This window comes from Genypterus blacodes, unplaced genomic scaffold (genome assembly GCF_046128005.1).
Source record: "Genypterus blacodes isolate CSIRO-AG114 ecotype Tasmania unplaced genomic scaffold, CSIRO-AGI_Gbla_v1 ptg000216l_1, whole genome shotgun sequence".
In the NCBI taxonomy this organism is placed as follows: Eukaryota; Metazoa; Chordata; class Actinopteri; order Ophidiiformes; family Ophidiidae; genus Genypterus; species Genypterus blacodes.
Genome location: NW_027467015.1, coordinates 510,237 through 517,010, shown reverse-complemented (window position 1 = coordinate 517,010; position 6,774 = coordinate 510,237). Strand labels below are relative to the sequence as shown.

The following is a 6,774-nucleotide window of genomic DNA, read 5'->3' as shown; positions in this document are numbered from 1 at the left end:
CAACTGATTATTTCAAGACAAAGTTGTTTTAGAAAGTTGTGTTATACTTGTGATATTCTTACTCATATATAATCTCTCTCACACACACACACACACATACACACACACACACACGGATACATTGCCATTCTAAAATTAATTCAATACATTTTTCAATTGCATCATTTAATGTAAATCAGAGGTTCTCAAACTGTGGCTCATGTACTACCCTTGGTAGTAAAGGTGAAGTGCCCCCTGGTGGTGCGTCACACACCTAGAACCCATGAACTTCATCTTCAAATTCTTTCATCGTCATTGACAAAGATTATTATTATTATTCTGTCACATAAGAATGAAAGTTTGTCCCTTCGTCCAAAGATATTCCAGAACTAAGCTCCTCATTAAAAAGATCCACAAATGACTACAAAGATAAATTGATAAAATATTTTGATGGAGTATTGGAATATGTTAACTATGTGGGTATGGGGTTATTATATCAGCATATACTCTCGGAAAATGTGTGAATGGACTCTCTACCCGAAATAATCAGGGGACTGAAAGTTTGAAGGGCCTGAAGGAAATTTTAATGGATTTTAAAAGGGAATGGCTGAAAAACCTTAACAAAACTGAAGTGTTTTAAAGCTGTACTATTTGAAATAATAATACATTTAAATTTTAAGTGCCTGAAAGAACAAAGCCTGACGTCCTGGAAAATGTTAAAATGGTTTCTGTACCCGAATGAATGAAGAAGTTACAAACAGTTTGAATGACAGCTTAAACTCAAGAACGTTTGAAGCTGCTGATTGTTTTCAAACAACAGGTGCAACCAATTAAGCAGAGACACGCGCTAAGTCAGTAGGAAGGCAGAAAATGCCTGAAAACCACATGTTGAACAACTGGCTCGCACACAAAAACTGTAACTGCCCTCTGAAAACAGGTTGGACCGTGAGAAGCAGGTGAATTTAAGAATGCTTGAATGGTTTCTATGGCTGAAAGTATGAAGAAGTTAGAAAGGCCTGATGCCATGCCTGATGAAAGAGATTTCAATGTGTTTTAATGTTTTGAGCACCAAAAGTCAGCAATAATGTCCTTAATATTCCGAACTGTCTGCAGATTGAACTACGTGGAACTAGTTGAGTGCCAAAAAAACCTACAGAAGAACATTACTCTTCAAAGTTCGAGTGAGCAGCCTCAGTGCATAAGCTACTGTGTCACAAATCACTGCTCTGCACATGATGTATATCAAACCAAATATATGGTTTAACAGTGAACACTATATTTCACATACTAAATGAACACAACAGAAGATTTTCTCCATCATTTTGTTGTTTTGCTATGACGGAACCCACAGGTGGACTTTGGTCTCTGGAAGAAACAATGTTGATACCCAGATGAGCCTCTTAGCCTTAGCCCATCACTGTCCTCAGCTTGGTGTCTGTGGCAGGCGATTTCTTCAACGCCACGTTCTGCACACCAATCCATCACCTTGGTGAAGAGTGCCAGGGAACAGGGTATCTGATCTGATCTGATCTGCCTGTGGATTTTATGATTGTGACATAAATAACTATTGACTTGTCTGACTTGTGATGATTTACGGGAATGGCAGCTTATCCACAAGTGGTCAAGGACTCTGGCCCTTACTGGGTGGTGGAACTGGAGCTTCTGAAACAAGCACAAAACAAACAGCAAATCTTGCAACCACATGTTTAGAATAAACCAAATCAGATCAAATTTATTTGTATTGCCCAATTTCACATATAATGTCTCAAAGGGCTTTACAGGCCCACTATAGCAGACAGATCTGGATTCTCTCTCTGCGAACGGTCACACTATTGTTACATGCAACACAGCTACAATGATTTAAACTACTACTAGTGTTGCATTTACATACAGTATCATGACCAATAAGCAGAGATAGAAGCATTTTAGAAATGGAGTTAAAATCTGAGTCTTTGATGTTGATTCCGTCTGTCTTTTTCTGTTGTGATTCACTCATTCATACCTCTGACTGAAGAAAGAGCTCAGTTTATAACTAAATGCATAAGAAGACATGGTGCAAAGTTGATTTCAATGCTAGCATTTATTTTTGATAGATACAAATGAATTCAAGTGTGTTTCTTCTGTTGAACCTCTCCTGCACCACGTCTTGTAGAAGGTCTCTCAGTGCTGCCTTTTCTCTTAAATCTGAGCCCCACTCTGCTCTGGACAAAGCTCCTTGCTGGGATCCATCACTGCGGGTGGAGGCATCTGCAGACACTCCACCTGAGCCTTGTACTCCTCCATCTCCTCCTGCTCCACCTCCCTCCTCCTGCTGAAGAAGTACAAATGTGTCCGCTTCCCTGACTCCACATTGAAGCGCATCAGAACGCAGTCATGGCAGGACGTGTAGACGAAGGTCCCAGTCAAGTTGCTCTTATCTGTCCCCTCATAACTGAAGCTGCTTCCTTCCAGTGAGATGTTGTAGGAACTGTTCATGCATTTACCATCAAAACGGAGGCTACGGGTGAAAGGAACGTGGGAAGTTTGGTTGGTGTTGGAGAAGTCCACCGTTGCACTGTCTCTCTTTTGAAAGATCTCAAGGATTTCTGGATCGCTTACACTGCCTGCAACTAAAGCCCGTCTGCCCTCAAGGTGATGAGGATCCATAGGGTCCAGAGGCCTGATCAAGTCCTCACAGGAGAGAGGAGCTGAGAGGCTCACAGGCATCAAGCCAAGGAGTGCGACGATACACACAGCAAACATGCTTCTTGCAGCTGAAATGGTTGCAGCTGTTGAATCCCCTGTTGCTCTCTTGTGTCTACTTGAATATAGTGGTTAGAATGATTGGAAAGAGTTCTGGACAAACTTGTTTCAGAGTCTCCAAATTTCACACTACAGGAAAAGCCAGAGAGCAAAGTACTGTGGATTCTATGATAGCAAAATAAACAAATATTGAATTCTCTGATTCTCAATCATTTACAGGGATTGCAGCTTATCTTCAGGTGCTCAGGGACTCTGCTCCCTGGCATTCACGCTATTGTGAAACCGGAACTTCTGAAGCAAGTATAAAACGAATATCAAATCCTGCAAATTTCACATCTGCAATGATTTCAGCTGCTAGAAGCATGTTTGCTGTGTGTGCCTTCGCTCTCCTCGGCTTGATGCCTGGGAGCCTCTCATCTCCTCTCACCTGCGAGGATCTGGCCAGGCCTCCAGATTCTCTGGATCACCTGGAGGGCAGATGGGCTTTAATTGCAGGCAGTAGAAAAAACCCACTATCTGCTGATGTCCTCAGACGTGTGGACAGCGTGACAATTGATTTCTTCAACAGCACATCTTTAACTCTAATCGAACGTTGGGGTGAAGCTTGCCAGTATCATTCCCAAAATATTTCACGAGAAGGCAATGTTTGGACTGTGGAAATCCAGAACGGCAACACCACTGGGACCTTCTTCAAAACGTCGTGTGAAGACTGTTTGCTGGTCAAGATGGATGAGCAGACAGAGAAATATTCTTTAATAAGCTATTATCTGTTAAGCAAGAGGAGGGAGTTGGAGATGGAGGAGATAGAGGAGTTCAAGGCTCTGCTGAACTGTATGAGCATGACTCTGACTGCCGTGAAGGATCCCCAGAAGAGGCTTTGTCCAGAAACCAAAGACCCATAGTCAACCAGCAGCAGCTCAAAGTGACAACACGAGACTGATAAGGAGATTGATAAGGACTTAATGTCAAACTTATTATCGACAATAAAAAAAAAATGCTAAATGAATCAACATAACATTACATGTTCTGAGTCTTACAGCAACTTTGTAGTGATGACTCGTGGTGTAATAATAAAAACCCAAATGAATCTGATTGATGGACTTATTCATTACATTACATTACATTACGATCATTTGGCAGACGCTCTTATCCAAAGCGACTTACATTACATTACCACCCTTCGCAGAGGGGGGAGCAATTGAGGGTTCGGTGCCTTGCTCAGGGGCACCTCGGCAAGGACTCAAACCGGCGACCCTCTGGTTCCCAAGCAGAAGCTCTACCCACTGAGCTACTGCCTCCCACACTCTTCACATTATTCCAAATGTGAAGATCCAAATGAAATGTTTTCTCACTTTGTTAGAAGAGAATATTTAGAGAATTATGTCCTGCATGGTCAGTGATCATACAGCATGATTTAACCTCCCACTAACACCCTAGTTTTGACTCTGGCTTGTCATCTTTGATCCACTTCTCCACCTTCTATCATTATTAACACACTCTCTTAGTAAATGTGTAACAATAGTGATAAATGACAACACAACAACCTCAATTTATTAGTAAAACTTAATTTCAAGCCATGGTTTATAATGAAAGCCCCCAAACTGAAATTGTTGACGAGGCACTGCAGATTACTCAACATGAAACTTGTTATGTATTTTGTCAGTAAGATTGTCTTTGCAGAATGTCAGAATAAGATCTCAGGTATATTTTAGATTGTGTTGTATTTCCATACAGCATTAGAGACCAACCAGCAGAGAGAGAAATAGAGAAAAGTAAATGTTCTGATTTATTTGCAAGTAAGTTAACATGTGTTCAGTATTGGAATGGGGCCTGAACACACTTTAATTCATCCTACAGGTCAACAAACCGAGTGATGACGCAAACCGGTCAATGTGATGACAAGTAGTTACAATTGTGAATTTTGTACCAGATTTACATGCAAAAGAGGCTCCATAGCTCTTGACTTTGCTCTGTGCATACATGTATAGTATATGTAAGCATCTTGAAATCTGAGTGACTGGGTTGTGACAGAAACTTACTTTATTTTTGACTTTATCAGTTTTCATTTTTCCATCGTTAATTATAAATCAGTGCTGTGCCATCACTGTCCTCTGCCTGGTTTCTGTGGCGTGTGTCGATTTCTACATTGCCACATTCTGCACCCCAATCCATCACTATGGTGACGAGTGCCAGGGAGCAAAGTATCTGATCTGATCTACCAGTGGATTCTATGATTGCCACATAAATAAATATTGAATTGTATGACAAGTGATGATTTACGGGAAGCGCGGCATTTCTCTCTACGTACAGCCACAATATTGTAACACACCTCCATACAACACAGCTACAATAATTTCAACTACGACACATATTGCATTTCAACACAACAATAATAATAAAACTACAATTGGTAAATAGAAACAGTGATTATGGTCAAAATGTACTGATTTATTAGCAAATTTACACGTGTTCAGTATTATTATTGTATATCAACAGAGATGGTGTTTTTTTTACACACCAATACAAGTTTGTTTCTTCTGTTGAACCTCTCTCATCAGCGAAACAGTGCACAGACATCAAAATGTGACCAGTCATCTTTTCTTAATCCTCTCAGTCCAGTTGTTTCTCTGTTTTTCACCTCAATCTAAGCCCCAGTAATTCTTTGTACTGGACAAAGCTCCTTGCATGAAAATCAACATTGTGGTTTGCAAGATTTGTTGTTTATTCCAGAAGCTCGGGTTTCATGAATGCCAGAGAGCAGAGTCCTTGACCATTTGAAGATAAACTGGGATTCCCGTAAATGATAGATGACAGAATTTAATGGTTGTTTAGTTCTCTTTCATGGACTCCACAGATCGATCAGTACTTTGCTCTCTGCCATTCCTTGCATTGGGAAATCTGATTTCACAATACAAACACAAAACAAGTTTAAAAGACCCCTTTATTCAAGTAGACAGAAGAGAGTGACAGGGGGTTCAACATACAGACAAGTTGCAAAGATTTCAGCTACTAGAAGCGTGTTTGCTGTGTGTGTCGTCGCACTCCTCTGCTTGGTGCCTGTGAGCCTCTCAGCTCCTGTAGATGTGTAGATTTGTGCAGGCCCCTGGCTGCTCTGGATCCTCACCACCTGGAGGGCAGATGGGCTTTAGTTGCAGGCAGAGTAAGAGATTCAAAACTCCTTGAGATCTTAAAAGATAGAGACAGTGAAACCGTGGACTTCTCCGACACCAACAATACCTCCAACATTACGTTTTTTCATAGCATTAGTACTGATGGTGAATGCAAGAATGGTTCCTACCACATGTCACTGGAAGGAAGCAATTTCAACTTGCATGAGAGCAACTTGACTGGGACCTTTGTCAACACTTCCTGCCATGACTGCATTCTGATGCGCTTCAATGTGGATTCAGGGAGGCAGACACATTTGTCCTTCTACAGCAGGAGGAGGGAGTTGGAGCGGAAGGAGATGCAGGAGTACGTGGCTCAGGTGTCTTGTGTCATGATGCCTCCACCTGCAGTGATGGACCCCAGCAAGGAGCTTTGTCCAGAGCAGAACGTCACTGAACCAGCAGCTGAATGAAACAGAAGACAGACTCATAAGAGGCTTAAGAGACTTTGGACAAGTATTTGGGCACACAGTCTCTACAAATTGATAAATAGTGATTTCACTGCTATTCCCTTTTTTATTCAGATTTACTCCTTATCTCTAACTGAGCTGATTGTCACCAGCTCATTCTCTCGGTTTCATCCTTTTCTCATCTTCTCGTCTTCTCCTTTTCACTCTGTTGTCTGCCGCTGGCTTTCCCCAGCTTGTCCTCATTTCCTTTTTGATTTGGTGATATAGTTCATAATTATAATAAAACACCTGACATTTACTGCAGAGGCTCAAGTAAAGCTCAATAGTAATTGGTCAACCACAGAATCAACAGGCGGGTGTGGACTGTGATCTCTGCGATTTACTTTGTTGTGTAATACAGAGCTTCTGAAACAAATATAAAGTCGGACAAACTGCATTGAAAGCCACATAGTCATTTTGGCACTATAGAGCAATAT

General features: G+C 41.3%; 1 pseudogene; it reads left to right on the top strand.

Annotated features, from left to right (window-relative positions):
- Window positions 1-3,919: 3,919 nt before the first annotated feature.
- On the top strand, window positions 3,920-6,774 carry LOC143016126 (uncharacterized; annotated as a pseudogene).